The following is a 19151-nucleotide window of genomic DNA, read 5'->3' on the forward strand; positions in this document are numbered from 1 at the left end:
CACTGCTAGAGGAGTCTTTGGGAGCGAATGCTGAAAAAATGGATGTCTTCTGGGACCTGGCTCCGTAAAAAAGGCATCCATGTTTAATTCCACTTAATCTTTTCTAACTTAAATGTGGTCTGCTCGTAAAAAAGTAAGTGCGAGCTAGTGAACACATACATGTGTATTAAGGACTTTTTAATTTAAAAGGCCTATCCCAGCCTTCAGTGGAGTGAGAACAGGGGCTTGGCTTGGGCAGTGTTAGCAAAGCCTTGTTTAGGGAGGGAGTCGGTAGCTTTGACTCACAATCCAGAGGCAAATTTTAAAAATTTTAAAAAAGGAGGTAGCTAGTATGCATGTTGCCAGTTCTCTGGACACAATATCACATTATTCCAGTGCCATGTTGCCTGGTGTTTTATTTGTTCTCTATTTTGTATAGATTAAAATCAGGGACTTACTGATATTTGTCTCAGAAAGTTGTTTATAGCAATCATTTTTGCACCTCTCATGCAAAAAAATTAAAAATGGGCATGAAGGAGAACTGCCTATCACACCTCAGTGAGACATGTCCTTGTGCTTTGCCTTATCCGTGTTCCTAGGTTTTACAGGTCGGTTATGTATCTTTTGCAGGAAATCTCTTTCCCTTATACATACTGTGTATATTTTGCCTCTTACAACATATTAAATAGCCCATGCAAGAAGAGTACATGAATTATTGATATTGTACCAGGAGAGAAAATGTAGAGGAAACAGAGAGAATATTACATGATGTGGTAAAGCAACCACATGTTTCAGTTAGATGCCTGGGGATGGAGCTCTGTAAGAAACTCTGTGGTTTGTTGCTCGGTGCATATACGGTTGATCTCAGGTGCTTTTTGCTCGCTGTGGTTATCTCTTCCAGTTTTCAGTTTTTGAGCATAAGCTGATACAAAAGCTTCTACAAATTATTTAAGTGAGAAGTTCAGCTCTGTCTTTAAATGGGAAATGTAATTCCTTGCCTGTTGTAAATCCAAGGGACAGGGAGGTCCAGGCTTCCCTGCTTCATTTTGATCTCTTTGCAGGATTCATTGGCTGAGTTTTCAGCACTTTTTTTTTTCCAATGAATTATTCCTTTTGGCTGGGAGGGGAATCCTTTGTTTGCCACATAATTCTGAATTTCCCACCTCCACCAATTTCATTAGCTTGCATAAACATGAACTCATTCCTGTATGACCTGAGGGCTTTGTAACTCAATATTGCTTCCAACTGACCACAGGTAGATTACCAAGCAGGGCACAAAGTCGAGGAAAGCAATAATTCTGCCCACTATGGAAAAATGGCAACTGAAAGATACGGATCTCCCGCTTCCAAAATATATCTTTTTCTGCCTTTTTTGTGTTTCTTTTTTTTCTTTGTGGATGAGGGTCAGAGTCCATTTTGTCCTACAGCGCAGGCTTTGTCCTTTGTTTTGTGTCAACTTCATGTTATCAGTTCTTTTCCTTTGACTGAAGTCAAACATCAAACTGAAAATCACTCCTTCATCTATTACACTGTGAGTCAGGGAAAAAACCTTTACACTTTTTAGGAAATAATTGGGTAATGCTATAACAGGACCTCCTAAGAAAATCACGGTAACAGGCTGTCACAGGCTTTCAAAGCAGAAAGAGGAAAATTGTTTCATGAGAGCCTTTAAACAGTTGTATCTGCAGACTTCAGGTGAACAAATTGCACGTGGGCAGCAAGGAATAAATCAAGTACTTACATAAATTTTTTAGTCTGTATTGTTCCTGTCCCAAGCTCTACAATTTTGCGTATCACTTTGAGCATTTCAAAATCCGAAGTTATTTTTATCCTCTGAGAAGTAGCTTCTACATAAAGAGTGGTTGCCAGTGTATTATAAACTAGGATTAGCTTAATTAGGGACTTCACAAGAAAGTAATGACTATTTAAGCCCTGAAAACAAGCTAATTATTTTGTATCACATTGTTGCTAACGCTGTCCTCCCTTCTCTTAAGGTGAATGTTCAAAAAGATGTATGGCAGACATGCTAATTAACAGATTTCTTGCAACCACATTACCAATTTTTTTGTAATATATTAGAATTCCTCTTTTATGCAACACTTCATATTTCTACTCAGGTTAACTGACAGCATGATTCAGTGCTTTTTGTAACATTACATCACCATTAAAGTTGCTGCTAGAGTTGCAGAAGATACAACAGTGATTTTTCCCTAGTGCTCTGCTGAAAAATGCCAGTAGTTTCATTATTTGTGCCAGACATTTTCATAATTTCCTTCTATTTTATATTACTTTACCACAATTCATTTGAAACAGTTAAATAAATCCAGATTAATAAGTAGACTCTGAGGATCTGAACTTCCAAGAGGCAGGGCCTCTTGAACAACATCTGAAACCCCTCTGAAGCATCTCTTCCCAACAGCCCTTATCCTGCCATTCCACCACTGCACACTGTAGTTGGAGCTTGTGTTACATACCCGGAGTTAGGAGTGGGAAGCCCGTAAAATCCATACATTTCATAAAATGCAATGGAATGTAAACTTGTAGCAGTTTTCTGTAGCGAATGACTTTGACAGCATATGGAATATCTAGCATTTAATTCTTATCTATGCTTTCCCCTTTTCTGTATATAATAGTTGCCTTTTGTTTGAAATCACCTTTTACTTTTAAATTCCTCTGTTCTTACTTTTCATACTCAGTATTTCCTCATTGTCGCAGTATCTCACATTATTTGTATTTCCCATTCCTTCAACATTTTTTGCATGCATACATATACATCATATACATATTCCAAGTTCTCACTGGTGTATTTGCAATTAATGACTCAATTTATCCTGACACACAAAATCTTACAAAGTGACGATAAATGATTCCTGATTAGATAGCTGATTTCCATAAAAGAGCACTGGAACTGAAGCAGATGAATTCTCAGCTCTACTTTTAACTGGCACATTGACTCTGGTTCATCCTAAATTTCCCATGGTGTTAGTCAATCTAAATCCTGGCAACCCTGCCTTAAAAAAAATAAAATTGATAAATGGAGAGATACATAATATAAAAGTATATAATTTCAATAAATATAAATATCTCTATCTTAAATGGAATAATGCAAGCATATGTATTCTGCTGCAAACCAAACGGCTGACAGAAAATGATTACACTATTATTAAGCATCTATACAGTTTCTGCTGCTAGGTAATGTCAAATCAAAATTATTAAGCTTCATTAGAGAGCTGGTGCCTTTAAAAGAATTCCTCTGAATGTCCTAGATGAAGGCCCCTTCAATAAGGACTGATAGCGTTTCAGCTCTGCAGCATACCCGTTCTGGCTTTTTTTCCATCTTGAATTTCCCATGGTGTCATCTTATCTAATCATTGCTTGGTAATGCTGGCTCCATAAGAAACCTTCCATAGAAAATGAGAGTTCATACATCTGTCTCCTGCTGAAAATGCTCATGAATAATGGCATGCTGCAGCACCAGTCAGTAAGAAAGCAAAGAGCGGTTCCAACTCTGTGTGAAAGGCAGAAGGCTCTGAAGGAAGAGAAATTCGATTCTTATTTTAATTTTGTACCAGGGGTTTCCTCAGGTCTAGATTGTCCCAAGCCCTTGAAGGAATATTAAGGGGGACGTCACAAAGAAATCATTTTTTCTTCTCAGAGCAACAGCCAGACAACAGTTATACCTTCTGTGGCTGGTTAAGTGCAGTGACAGCCCTTTTTTTACGCCCCTAAAGTAAAGCTCCAAAAGTGAGACCCGCTGAGAACTCCTTGGTGAAATTCGCACCAGCCTGCAAGCAATCAGTGGTGGCAAGGAAGCCAGTGTGCATCTGTCAGTGTGTGCACACACACCTGTGTGTGCAAGCAGGCAACTCCATGCTTATGCATTACATTCGTATTTTCTTCTGACATTCCGATCAACTGAATGTCATTGCCATTTATTACTGTCATAACTGGATGCTTATTAATTTTATGTTCAATATTTTGATCATAAAACCGATCCCAGCCTTCATTTATTACAGGTATAATCATCACCTTCCTCATAAACCCAGCTCTGTGCCCTGGGGATCGTTGGCAGACCACCTTGGCTATGGACCCTCCTCCGATGCTTCTGGCTGATGAAACAATTAATTTTTTTAGGTCTCTTATTGACATTGTGATCCCAAGAGCATAGTATGAGTTAAATATTTGGTTATTATAATTGCACATTTCACATGCTAGAAGCAATTTCTGTATTATATTACTGGTACAATATTCTGCACTGTGGAACTCTATCTAATAAGGAATCAAATTCAATCAGACTTGAGAACTATTCATGTGAATGACTACTATTACTTGATACCATCTGTAATGCAATAAACTGAGTGTTTGATATAATGCTGTTATATTAGGGATATGCATAACCTATTTGTTATCTATCATTTGAATCGCAGAAATGGTGTGATCAAAATTAATTACATTTTAGGGTATGTCTGAATTACAGCTAATGAAAAAAATTCAGTTTAAATGTGTTTTTCAGAGAAAAAATAGATGTGATGCTGTGATGTCATTGGCAAAATAATAGCTTTTCTTAAGAAGCTATGCATGTGACCAAGTAAGTTTGTTCTCTGCCTAAATGTCTTGCATTGCAAGCTGCAGTGATGCTGGCTACAGAACGTGACCTTAGAAAGAAATATGACATGATATGAAAAATATTACATCAGCTTTCAAAACAGAAAACTGAAGAGAACTTATAAAAATAAAAGCATTTCCAAGTCAAATATTTTATATGAAGTGCTACCCATGGGAGCTTTTTTCATAAATACATAAATGCAGCTTTTGGGGAATGCTCATAATTGCTGTGTTACATATTCTTACATTTGGCAAACTGATTCCTGAATTTGAAAATAAATCAATTTGGGCTTTTTCAAGTGATAGGGATAGGGATAGGCAGAAAATATGTTTGCATTTGATTACAGTAATTACTTATGTACATAAGTAACTTCTAGGTCTTTAATAAGTTCACTGAGAATGATTTTTGTCTTAAAGCACAACTGCACCCCAGCTAATGGGACAAATGTAAGACACAAAGGAGGCAATCCCACAGCATGAGGATCTGATACTGAGCTACATCTTTATCAGATATATATAGAGAGATATATAAGGGATGCAGTCTGAGGTATGACAAGGTGAGTCAGGGAGGGGAAGCAGAGTTGATGCTCGGCCTTGAAGGGAACACGTAGTGAGCACACTGCAGTCTTACGGGAGGGGAAGAAAAAGAAAACAAAGGAGAAAGCAGAAATAGAGGTCAAGTCCTCTGGCCCCAAAGGAGGAGCAGGTATAGCCTGGGCAGTATTGAAAGAGCACCTGAATAAAGGATGGGGAACACATCACACACAGAACAGGAGTTACTTTAAAGGAAATCCTTTCTTCTCATCGTTAAAAAAAGGTTTCATGTGTGCAGCTATACCAGACCTCCAAAGAGAAGCTGTGTGAGCTGATGGATGGGGCCTGGGGTCCTGGTCAGGAGGTCACTTCCAGCAGCAGCTTCTGGCTCCTGCCTGACCTGCCCACCACACTTCACCGCTCCGTCCTTTCCACGTCTGTCCTGCTCCCCATCCACACTGCAAATGCTTGGCGAGTGCTTGGAGTCTGCACCTCACAAAGCTCACTTGGGATGCTCTAATTCAACATAAGAAATATTTAGCTAATACGTAATAAGTAATAATTTAGTAATAACAAGTGTTATGGTTGTACCAACCCTGACACTACATCGCTCCAGAAGCTACGAATAATATTAGTCATATATGGGAAGTATTTGGGGGTTTGTGAGCTAATCCTTGTATCTTTGAAATATCCATAGGATTTACCAAATTGTTTCTGACCTGTCTTGTGAAAGGTTCTTTGAGTAGTTAGCATTTTCTCCTGTTATTCCCGCACGTCTAAGACACGTGGCTCCTTTTAAACTCATTTTCAGACAAAATTTATTGATCTTGCTTCTGTTTCTTTATTGAGTTAACTTAGGCAAATTCAAAACAGAAAAAATAGCAGTTTCCTGTTTTTATTGACATCTTATAGGAGTTTAAAATCCAGTTGAATAATTTTGTGGAATTATGTCTTGCTAGACTTTGTAATAGTTCTGCCCTCCTTCTTTTAAATCTTCACAGTTTTGCTATTTACCTTCCAGGCTGGTGTGGGTAATCCTAGTGCAGATGCCAGGATTCTCTGATCATATGAAATGTTAAGTTTTCCTCTTAAAGCTTCAAAAATTATACGCAGTGTCATGCATTAGTGAGAATATTGGGAATGTTAAGAAGAAATTTTAAAAGCTGCTGAAAAAATAACTATTGACAACCAGCACAATTCGTTCTATATTTGCTTATAGTTCTGTTTTATACATATATATATATGAACTTTCAGACTCATTTATTCGCTTTACTGACATGAATAACCAAGGGCATGATTTATAATAATTTGTCATCCAGTACTAGATTTAAAAAAGTTTAATTAATTTTTCATTAGCCATAGTTAATGATGGGCTTGTTAACCATCTTGAGGTGAAGCCAAGAGCTATTAGCTATATTAAGGACCAGTTTCAAGAAAATTACTCCTTTTATAATCCCCAAAATGAGTTATAATTTTTTTTCCTTTTTCAGAAAACAGTATTAAAGTATATAGATATATTAAAATCTATACAGAAGACAGGCTTTGAGAAAAACTGATCATGTAATAAAAATTATTGACCAATTTTTGTACCAATTAAAATGAGATCAAACTTCTTGATGATTATTCTAAAGAAATAGCCTTGTGAAATTAGTTACTAGTTCTTGTACTTAAAAATCAACATATCACTTTATCATATAGCAAAGAACTGAACTCGAGTGGGTGACTATTTGGAGGAACTTCTTTGCTGCCACTAGACTTCCGCCAGTTGTCTCAACTGTCTATCTTACTAAAACAGAAATTAGGATTTGAACTGAAAATTTAATTTAATTAAAAATTAGTTTGTCCTGCTCTGTGGCCCCTGCTGGGTGGGAAGGCTGACCATGACAGTGGTCGTTGTGCCATGATCTATGACTCAGAGAACTTGCAAAAGAATAAGAAATATGTGTGAGTAATTAACATATTAAAAGGGAGGGGGGGGGAGAAATTGAAATTATTTTTCTAGCAAACCTCCTTCTGATTTTTAGAAAGAGGGATTACATTAAAAATAAAATCAAAATCTTAAAAATAAGTGTCTAAACATAGAGTGCTGCAAGATGAGTAGTCTTAAAGCTTTTTGAATGGGTGGGAGGAACAGGCCTATTGAAATCACCGAGAAACGTGACTGCTCAGTAACTTTAAACCCTGTGGGTTTAAACAGGAATTTAGAAACCTAAATTTTAGCCTCAATTTTAGCAAATCTTGACCAGAATCTACATTCAATAAGAACGCACTTATGTAAACAGCTATATGAGAGAGAAAATACTGTTTCATAAAAGATTTTAAATTCAGTTCCATTCCAAACTGCAACAGATTTTCAACATTTCTCCACAGCAAATATAGGAAAAGGTGGGAAAGCCATTTTCCATGGCTTCAAATGTTTTCATTAGGTTTTCTTCCATTTTTAATGTCACCATAACATATATAATACAACCCCAAAATGCTGGAAACTCAAACTGAAAGTTGTTTCAAAATTTAAATATTAAAAAAATAAAATAATTATTATTATCTTACAAGACCCTTTTACCCCTTTTTTCCTAAATGAAATTTCAGTGCACTTGGCATGAACTTGACCCGGCACCAAGAGCTTCCATATGAATTTCAGTAGAAATTCAGAGCAAAGCGAGCCCCAACGCAATGACCAATCTGAGAAGGGAAGAGAGAAGAGAGCAGCAGCAGCCCCCAAGGACGGACCGCCTTGCTGCCTCTAGAAGGCTGCCTGTGAGGACACGCTGTTCACCCATTTGGGGAAAGCTGCTCAACCAAATTTGTATATTCTAAAACAGAATGCTAAAATCAAGCCATATACAAGGAACAAGAAGGACTTATATAAGTAAGCACAAAAAATGTATTTATTTTCTTAATATAAATCCATTTAAGCCAACTTCACTTAACTGATGCTTAGATTTGCTACCGAAATACCCTGCTAGGCACCTTTGAATTCTACTGAAATTATTAAATGTATTTCTCCATTTTCAATTTGGTTTTTTTGACCTAATAAAATCAATATATGTATGTTTGGTCAATACAAATATTTAGTCAATCTAAATAATAAGGCACAAAGCATATGAGTAGAAAATATATTGTTTGCTCCCCATAGCTCTTCAGTGAACTTAGTTTTACATACATGTGACTGTGCAGATGAAGACGATGCATGGAAGGAGAAGTAAAGGTGCAGCAGTTACCACAACCCTGGCCTGTCTCACCATCTCTGTGCTTGACGTTACAGCCTTAATAATGCTCCTTTAACTCAGGACTTTGGCAGGAGTAGAGGTATTGATAAAACTGTCCAATATTAGACCAAAGCCTTGGTGGTCTGTCTCATTAAAATTATGGGCTTTTATTCCTCCCATTAGCAATAGTAGGTGTCTGTCTATCATTTGTTAATCAGTCTTTACTTTATGCTGTAGTGGAAAGAAAGAAATCGCAGATTTCACAGCTAAGCAGAAATAGAGGAAAAAAGTGTAGATGGAGCCTCCTGGGACTACACTGTGCTCTCACGGACCTGGGAAGGGGAATGCAGGGCACATCATCTGCAAGAACAACAGATCTTCGCCCTCTGCGTATCCTTTCAGGTCACTTTCTCCAAATTTCCCCTTATCCCCGCAACCCACAGCTTACACGGTCCAGCAGGAGGTTTTTCTGGTGCAGACAAGTAAATTCCAACAGCTCTGAAAAATCAGGAATCTGGCTTCTTAAAACAGAAATTGCTAAAGTTCTGGTGAAAATAAACTCCAGCTGGATCTACTGAAGTGATGTTTGTCCAAAAATGGCTGGGCAGAAGCCGTGCCTATATGCTCATTCAGGGAACATAAGGATACTACACTAAGGCTTAGGACTTACTAGATTGTACAGGTGTCGGACACAAACTAGTACAATATCCTCGGGGTGTGGGGGGAAATCGTTCTATGACCTATAAACCACATAAAGAGCAAAATCAGAGACAATTTTAGATGAAGATGGAGGAGAAAATGTGCACTGCTAAACTCTCAGTTTAATGTGCTGTATGTATATTCTGAACTAGAGGACTAAATTTAGCATCCCTGCCAAAATTACAGCAAAGAGATTGGAAACATGTCCCCCCGTGTTGGTACCGCTGTGTTTGGCACCGTCCCTCTCACACGACCCATTAGCTATTCTGCCCAGGGCTTGTGCTGAGGACAGGGCCGTGGTGTACCACATCCAGCACCTCCCAGAACATGTCAGGCAGTGAAGGATGGGAGGAAAAACCCTAGCAGCAACACTAACACTGATGTGGGAATTTGTCATGGTGACACTGATGGTACTGAGAGTCCTACATTGTAATGATTGGTTTACAATAAAAATTACTCCAAATGCTGGATCAGAAAAAGGATGGTTCAGTCCATCAAATCACTGTCAGCTGCAAATTAGGTTGCCCATCCCTAGGCAATGGGGAATATAATTGGCTTTGTCCATCGCTGGTTTTATTTTTATCTGTTCTGTTAAAGTCAGGTTCTTTCCTCGCTCGCGCTGCTACAAAGAGAGAAAAAAGGGCTTGGTGCAGAAAGGCTCTTTCACTCCTTACACTTGCAATAAATGGGGCAAGTTAGCCCTGAATTTCTAAAATTAGCCAAAGACTCTCTGAGGGACTGCTTTCTGTCAGAGTGAGGTTGCCTTCATGGAAGAAAGTCAGAACAAATGTGTATTTTGGACTTCCAGGAGCCTTAGACTGAAACAACCCTTAAGCTACGAGTGACCAGTGCTCTAGTTTGGTCCCCAGGATTACACAAGAGGGCCTGGGGTGGGGGGCTGGAAACCTTCTCTTCTCTTTTTTAATCCTGTAAGTATTGCAGTAACTTTAAAACCTGCTATAATTTGCTGAAGACAGGATGGAAATACACACATCTAACGCCTCCTTTCCTAGGGACTGATCATTTTGACACCGTCGGTTGCAAGGCAAAGTTGTTGCAATGTGATGTCTTGGCATTTCTACAAAATGTGATAATGTAAGACGAGGTTATGAAGTTGTGTTGGACTGAAATAACCACCAATAGACTTCCCTGGGAGCATATGAGCAACTCAAAACCATTACTACCCCCAAAGTGTCAGGATGTGTTGCTTTTGTTGCCGGGAACACCTGTGCTACAAACTTGAAGTGGAAGTAGTCTCCATCTCCAGCACGACATACAACTGTCAGACAGTCGAGAGTCTCTCTCCAGCTCTCCTTCAAATTCATATACGTTAGTATTCAGCTGTCTATAAGCTCCGAATATTCCTGTTTTCCTCCCTGTGCACAAGTTTTAAGACTGTGCCCTTCCCTGGGTAGCAGAGCTTTCTTAACACAGTTCCCTGACATTGCAGGGTACAGTGAGACTCAGAAAAGGAGAAAATCCACTGAAAACATAAATATAGCTGACTAAGTAGGAGGGGGAACAATGTCTGTCATCTTAACCTGTCCGTCATCTTAACCTGGAGAATTCACTGCTCTACTTACTTGGCCCTCCCTATCTCACTCTAACTTTAGGGCAATTTAGCAGTCACCTGTGTACCTGGGAAATCCGCTACCGTGCTAAAGGCTTGTCTAAGCCCTGGCTCTGCGTGGAGAAATAAGGGCATGTACCAAGCCAAGGGAGAGGGAAGCTTTAACTAACCTTCATGTTGCACCCAGTACGAAAGAACTATGTCTATGAATAGCTACTCATAGGATTATGCTCATCAGCAAAGGCCAATAATTCAGAGTGAGGACAAATTGGAGGCCTCCATGAGGTACAAGTGGCTATAAAGAAGTAACAATTATTTACCGTCCACCTACTCCTGTAGGTTTGTGTCCCATTTGTATCACCCTTGCCTTGCTGCATATGTGCGTGGATGGCAGAAATTATGCTGCGGCACTGCCTCAGCATTGCACAACCGGCAGCGGCTGCGACCTGAAGTGCGAAGCAACAGATAAAAAAAAAGTTTGGAAAGATGCGTATAATAATGATCGAGACTTATGAAGAGCTAGTGAAAGGTTGTTATTGTTGTTATTATTATTGTTACTGTTGATGGTTTTGTTGTTGTTGCTATGATTATGATTATGATTATGATTACAATTTGTATTAGTATTATTATGCTATGGTAGGTGAAAATCACAGAGAGAAGGAGGTTTGCTTTGAAGATACCTACTTGCCCCCTGTCTCACCCTGGGCCGGGAGGCAGCTCTGCCACTAACCTGGTGCCCCAATTTCTTCTTCTGGAAATATATAGAAATAATAGAAATAATTCTGGCATACCAAAAACCTCACATCTAACCTCAATAAATAAAGCATCCTGCACTGGGGTATCACACGTTTGAGAGCTTTGCGGCTCAGGACCGCGCTGCTGTTGCAGAGGGGCTTCGGGTGGGTTTGCTGTGATAAGGCTTTCACGTGATGTGTTTAGGTTGTCAGTGAAAGTCCTGCGGATTAATGTCCCCTGAAATTTCGCTAAGCAGCTTGCCCTAAAATGTGCTTTATGTGGATCATTCGGAAAACTGCACGAGACAAAACATTAATTATTACTATAAAAATGGATTTTTTTTAATAATTCTGTTCAACATGCACTTCTACGCTTGGGCTGTGTTGTTGAGAACTTTACTCATTTTTAAAAAGTCTGTAAAGAAATTTAAAATGGGACCCTGCTCTAAATTGTAAAATGAAAATCAGAAGCAAAAGCCTTTTACCTTTCTCTTTAATTGAATCCAGCTGGCCTCCTTCTACCCTGCCTCGCAGTCATTTACAGATATGCAAATCGCTTGAAAAAAATGTTGCCGTTTTCATCTGCATTGCACACCAGAAAGTCAGGCAATGCATGTGTTTCCATAGGTTTTTCGGCAGTTTTGCCATTCTGCTGCTGTCATGTTTTAATCCAGTTTAACAGTACAATATGTTTCTGTCATATAGTTTTAAAAAAATAAATAAATCCATCTCTACTTGGACAATATTGATGATGTCCCTTTGACAACCTGAAAACTTTAACATCTACAGGGTAATTTTTAGCAATACCTGTCAACACAAGGAGCAAAAGTGAGAGGCCCGTGATTGCGGGGAGAAGTTGTGGACAGGGATAGGAGGTCTGGAGGCCAAAAGGAGACGTGCGGCTCTGCTGCTGGCGGTGGCTCCCGCTGCTGTGGGCGGACGGGGCACACCCACGGCATCTCTCCCCTGTCCCTGTGCTCTCTGCTTGCTTAGCTATCTTACATCAGCAGGAAAAATCAGATTTTAAGATGCCACAGAGCAAGGAGAGCCGGGAATGGAGCCGTTTTGCTACCGATGTGCATTGGGCAATTGCCTGCTTCCCCGTGTCCAGTGTTGGCACTGGTAGAACCCGTGTGCACTACAGGTCAGGCGTAACACGACTGTGGCAGTGATGGGAGTTCGGCAGTAAAACTGCTCTGGCAGGCAGTTACAAAGGGCCTTGTCTAGCTTGTGTATTTAAGTCGGAAAATCATTAAAGTTTGCGGGACTCTTTAATAGCATTTATGTAAGGCTGGCCCCAAATGGCCTCAGTAGGAATGGATTCTCACCAAATGACACCTACTTAAGTGACAAAATATAAGATTACATTTTAAATAGTGCAATTTAACAACTTAATAATACTATCCTTAAAAATTAAACAAGCAAGAAAACAAACAAAAAGATTTTGCACTAAAAAGCACATGAAGTCCCTAAGCCTGTGGGCTCCCCTAAGCAGGTGCTGAAAGAAGTGCCTAGTGTAGCAGGACAGGATACACCCTTGAAACCAGTTAGGTGATTATCTGGGACCTTTTGTAGAGAGACATCAGATGCTGGATCTTCCTTTATGGCTTATATGGAAAAATAATGAAAATCGCCTGTTAACTATACTAAGAATTTAGCTGAATTTATTATGCACTGAGACGGAGTTGTGAGTATGAAGAGGGATAATCACAAGTAGATTCGCACACATTGGTCACTGGTTGGAAGCTTTTCTGTGTATAGCTTTTTGTTCATACAATACCTTGCATGGAGGGAATCTTTGGCACTCCCACGGTGTAAATTATTATTATTATTAATCCTTATGTTAGACTATTTCCACATTCACAGTAACCTCTGTGGGAAAGTGCAGAAGCTTGCTGCGTGGTGAAAACAGTTGCTGTAAACTTACTTTCATTGGGTTTTGTTTTTCTAAAAGGGTTAACACAGTAAAACATAATTAGCCTCAAATTTTCACGGGTCCGTGTATATTTAGCTTGATATATTAACGTCACCTTGGCTGCAGCCTTTGCAATGGCACCGTATCACTTAGGTCTTTTACTTTATTCCTTGATATCGCTCAGCAAGGAAGGAAGGACAAATCAGACAGCATCAGCTTGAAAATACGTTCAGAATATAATAGCTTGATTGCTGCTGACCACCCAGAGGACAGGTGTGACATGTATTTATGGGCATGATTTTAAACCAATATCCCTTCATTTCACTTATGAGTCCATTACATGTTTTATTTTGACAGTTCCACAGTAGTGTTCCTGCAGTCTTTTGGCCATAAAACGTTCACAGTGGGATGTGTAGCTTATTACTTGGTGTGTAGGCACTGTGCACCCCACAAGCTGATGAACTATGTACAATTTATTCATTGGATTTTAAGCCTAGTTAAATTGACAGCTAAAAGGAAGCCTTCCTTGCATGCTTTGAACCGCTAACGTTTAATACTATAAAAGTGGTTAGGAGATGCTGAGTATTGTTACGGATTTTACATTACAACATTGTACTGTCCTTCTTACACTAATACTTAAGACTTTTACCTATATTCAGGAATCCCAATTCTCAGAGCTTTTTGTAAATCTTCTTATATTGCGATTTTTCCTAAAATTCCAGTTTCTGGAAGGTGACTACCGGAGAAGTTGATATTTCTAGCTAGCTAGCCAACTGGAGATAGATGGATGGTACAGAAAGATAGAAAATTAATAAAAAAATAAAAACCCTAAACACAAGAACCTTGAAAAATTAAAGATGCATAAAATCATCCAAGGATGTAGGCATGCATGCATGTGTGTGTTTGTGTTTACATATATACGTACATATACTTTCAAGATTAAGATTTTATCCAATTGCATGAGCTCAGAGCTTGGATATACAATGCTTAGCATATGACTTAGCCATGCATATACTGTTGACCTAGAAACCTTCAGTTCTTTCATGTTCATTTTTTAATGTCATTGTTTCTATTGGAATCTGGTTCCAAATCTGGTTTTTATTAAATTTTCCTACTGTATTTAATGGGTATATGTATATTTTAAGGGGTATAGTATAAAATCACAAACAATTTGACCTTCAACATGAACAACCGCAGAAATGTAGTGTTTGGAGGATGCTCAGGGGATCACCTAATCCATCTCTGGGCCACAGGAATTGCCTTCTGACATTCCCACAGGAATTGCCCTCTGTCAGGACACTGACACAGAACCTCACCTGCATTTTTACAGGCCTCTTATGTCAGAGGCTCTGCAAACTCCTTAGCCAATCTTTGCCATCCTTACGATCAGAAACATCTTCCTAATATTTGATATAAATCTTTCTAGCTACAAATTAAGACCAATTTCTTGTTCTCTCTCTGATGCTATTCGCAGAGAACAAAGTATTCCCTTTATTTTTCAGCATATTTTTGAATAATTCAAAAGTATTATGCCATTCCTCCTACTCTTCCATTTTGAACAGTCCTAATTTACTCTTTCCTCAGAGGTCTTACTTTTTAGACCTCTGATCCTTCTCATACATCTACATGTAATGACTATCAGGATGTAGTGATCAAAAATGGTGATTCCCACTGTTCCTTGTAAAAGAAATTCAGTATATTTTATATAATAAAATGGCAAGACGACTCAACAAAGACCTATCTGGGTATCTGAAAAATGAAAAGCAGCTATTTTCCTCAGCTTTTTCCTCTTCTGCAAAATCATGCTAGACAAGGAAATGGGGAACGACTGCATGTATGGCACAGCCACACTACCGAATTTTGGATGCCAATTTCCATGGCCTAAGGCAGAAGGACAGCCGCCCCGGCTGGTGGGAAGATGGAGAGCAACACTCTTGTAGAGGTCAGTTTGGAGATGAAGGTGGATGAAGATACACTCGGGTACTTTAGCTGATTCTGCCTCTTGCCATTTAATAATTTTAGCATAATAAAAATAATATCTTAAGTGCATGCTAATGTGTTAATGCATCATGCACTAGAAACCCGAGTATTGCAGTATTACATATTAGATAAGATCCAAGAGTTTAAGACCTAATTCTCTTTCTCCATTTTTACAGACTTACATTAGTCCACAACGTCCATTACAGGTAACTGAAATCAGTGAGTCAGCTCATCTGGAACTTCATAGCTGAGCCCATTTAGGATGAAAGATCACCTCTTCTTCATAACTAGGGGCTACTATAAGACTTGTGCCATCAGGAACAAAAAGAAAGGAGGGCAAGACTTGCAAGAGCAGAGAAGACATCATTCTCACCATCTCTTCCATGACTGTTGAACTACTTTTTCTAAGAGATTAAAATGCCTATCCATCTTCCTGCCTCTGAGCTGAACAGTAAGGTCTCTCCCTGTGTCCTAACTGTCCTCAAAGAGGAGCTGCAAGGAGCGGTGCTGACAGGGAGCTTAGGAAAGGGAGGAGAGGGGGAAGAGGAGAAGTGGTTAACAGTGAAAGGAAAATTTTGGCACCACTGGACTGAACGGAAGTGTCACCATTGACATCACTAAAAGTAGGATCAAGACTGATCTAAAAAGCAATTTAGAATATGAGCTTTTCTTTCCAAATGAGCAGTAAGTGCCTTCTTTCACACAGAATTCAGCGCAGTAATAGTGCCTTCTATAACATTTTAAATTGATTGGCTTTATGGCCCAGTACTGGGGAATTGCCCTAGCATGATCTCGTTGGGCTCATGTTTCTAATTCTGGCAACTCTAAATCCAGATGCCCTGAAAATCCATGCTGTTGCTTACAACACGTGCTGTAGGGTAATCTCCATTTTCATGTGCCCAGACAAAATAAAGGAACTGGGATGTACAGTGAAAAGGTGAAAAGAAAACCAAACAAAGCAAACTGGCAATTGCAAAAGAAAATGTTTACATGCAGAGCGCATACGTGTAAAAATAAACCACAAAGGTTATTCTGCAACAAGTGTTTCAGCTAAGAAAATTCAAACACTATTTGTGCGTTATCTATGATTTTTCTTATGGGAGCAACAATGCAGTTATCGTCTGAAGGTCTGTGTCTTGCCTGAGGTCTTCGGGCAATGGATGGAGAGATTTAGAAAACACGGTTCCAAGTCCATGTTCTTCCTTTGCATGGTCAATGTTCAGCCTCATTTAGGACATCAGAACCTGTGCTCGTGCTAGCAGGGAAAAATAACCCTGTCCACTGAAAAAAAAATCTTAAAAAAGATGCAGTATGTTGGCATGAAGGAGGATGTGGCTGTATGTCCGCAAAATTGCGGATGTGAAGTATGGGAAGAGCTGAAAAGCCCCTCTCTGCACTGGAGCAGAACTCATAACTCCATAGTTCGGATGGGAAGAGATCACCCTAAGGGAATTATTCTACCTTTGATCCACGCATGAAATTCTGGCTGCTGTCAAAGGAAGTTGTGCATGCCTAACCATGGCCGTATATCATTCTAATAAAAGCCAAAGAGAAGCTCATATATAAATGGAGTGCAAAGTTTTGTGACACTGGCTATAATAAATATCAGCACATTTAGAAAAAAATGTGGGCTTACATGCCTGAGGTAGGAAAAAAGCTATAGCTGTGCCCAATTTATTAGAAGGAAATATTTAAGGCCATTGAATCACTAGATAAAAAACTGATCTTGAAATGTCAGGAATCAGGGAAGATAACAGAACTGTCAATTTTGTCCATTAAAAACTCCCTTTTATTTTGCCTACTTTTGTCTTTTATTTTTAGTAACAAGCCATTAAAAATACCGTACTTATGATTTGCTGGTATTTGCTGTTCTATTTTAATACTATCCATTAGTTCTTTCCTCCTTTCTTTTTAATATTTACACATATCATCAAATACTGGGCAAAATTTCTCTGCTGAAAAAAATCCCATGAGTAAAAACCAATTACATACAGCTTGTTACTGAAGGCATGGCTGGGGTTTCTGTATAGCTTCAGTGTCCTATTGAGTTTAAAGTAGCTGAGGACTTTTACATTAGAAATAGTCCATGATAATATAATTTGGTGCATTGTTATTTCTTAACTTCATCTAAAAATAATGCATCAGTTATAGTGGATATAACTGCCTTGGGAAAAATCAACAGCTATTCCATAGGATAATATATAACTGATAATGAGGTGACTAACAGTAAAAATTGTGGCCAGGAGCATCAGTTTGACGTAAGAAGCTTTCCAGCTGGAACAGCCCAGTTTAAAATTCGTACTTTTCCTCCATTTCATGTGTATTCACTAATGCTTATGCAGTTCAAATAATCTGTGCCTGTACTTGTACATGGCATGTCAAATACCAGGACTGTATGGAGAAAAGGATACCAGCCTTCAGCTGAGCAACCAGTAACGGGCTGAAGGGACCTTAGGGCCTCCCACAGCTCCTGCTGAAGTTGTCGGAAGGACTGAGCCTTGCCCTGAGTTCTCACAGTCCAAATGTCATCCTCCAGCAGTCAATGAAACCTCTGCATTGACTTGAGGGGGACAGGACAGCCCTCTGCATCAAACTCGGATCCCCTTGAAATGGCTCTGAACTGTTGATACAATAGCGAGAGAGGTCGTGGTCCCTAAAACAGTGTCGGAACAACACGACACAGATTTTAACAGAAATATTCTCTTCCAAAGAAGGATTGTAGGTAAATTCCGCCTGATAATCTTGTTTCTCTGTCTGTCTGTTTGACAAGTGAACTAAGTAACAGAGAGGGGAAAAGTTAAGCCTCATAAACTGCTTCACTAACTGCTATGCAGAGAAGATGCTCTCTTCTGATTTTCCTCTATCAACATTTTCAAAGACACTAAAATTTCCCAGTTTGAACAATTTATAATATACAAAACTAAGAATATTCGAAAGGTTCTTAAAAAAAAAAAAAGGGGGAGGGGGGGGAATCTCAATTTTAAATATATTTATCTGAACACACCAGACAAATGGAAATCTCATGGGGACACAAGAGGAGTCACTAGACCAGCGAAGGAATTTTAAGCCCTTGCTCTGCAAGGCTCAGCTTTGAACCCAGCCCAGGCAGACTAATGGCATTATCAGGTGTCTGCCTCTTACAGCCTTTGCAGCTATGAATGTTTCTGCCCAGGACCACTCTCTGCCTGCTGGAGAATTACAGCACGGTATTTTCCACAGCCCAGCGCTCTGGCCTTTCCTCCTGATTCAAGGATTTCCACGTTACGTCGACGAGGCCCCCAAAGGCAGGGTGCCCCGCGGGAAGCCCTCTCGGAGCCATGGGCCTGCTCTGCACCCCGGCAGGGGCACGCGAGCATCTCTCCCCGGAGCACCCAGCTGGCAGCGCTCCCAAGCAAGCGCATGTGGGTTTTGCGTCACGGATTAATCAGCATCGCAGTCCGCTCGTGCCTCTCTGCTCCCCCTCCCGCACTTGGGTTCCCACACGTTCACCTGCCCTGATAAATGGCAGCTCAAGGCGATCCCCCCTCCTTGCCGTTGGCGTGCGGTGAGCTGGGTGCGAGCGCAGGGCAGGAGCAGGCTTGGCCGGGGCTTTTAGGCAAAAACGCAGCTGGAGCCCAGGCACTGTCTTGTATCTAAAACCTTTCAACACTCGGATCCAGAACCTCTAAGCTACTCCTTAGCTTTAACAAAATATAGAGCACCAGGAAGCAGCTCACATCTATAATAATTACAAGAGAGTTTCCCTTGCCCTTGCACTATTTATTGCTTTTGCCCTTACCATAGATTGCTCAAGACAGAAGAGACTATTAAAGACCAGAATATTTCTTTCTGGACAGGCAGGGCGAGCTTTGGGAGAAAACTCCCTCTTTCTGTCAACCATTGCCACTTCTATTAGCAAGGGAAGGGGCTGGTTCACGCTGCAGACT

The 19151-nt window shown here is 39.8% G+C and overlaps 1 protein-coding gene across 2 annotated transcripts in view; it reads right to left on the minus strand.

The window, feature by feature from the left end:
• The window catches only part of LOC148050774 (uncharacterized), a 53350-nt gene that overhangs the window by 31598 nt on the left and 2601 nt on the right, over window positions 1-19151 (minus strand). The window lies entirely within an intron of this gene.

The sequence above is a fragment of the Nipponia nippon genome, unplaced genomic scaffold (genome assembly GCF_047370975.1).
Source record: "Nipponia nippon isolate SJK-2023a ecotype South Korea unplaced genomic scaffold, ASM4737097v1 scaffold_7, whole genome shotgun sequence".
Lineage (NCBI taxonomy): Eukaryota > Metazoa > Chordata > Aves > Pelecaniformes > Threskiornithidae > Nipponia > Nipponia nippon.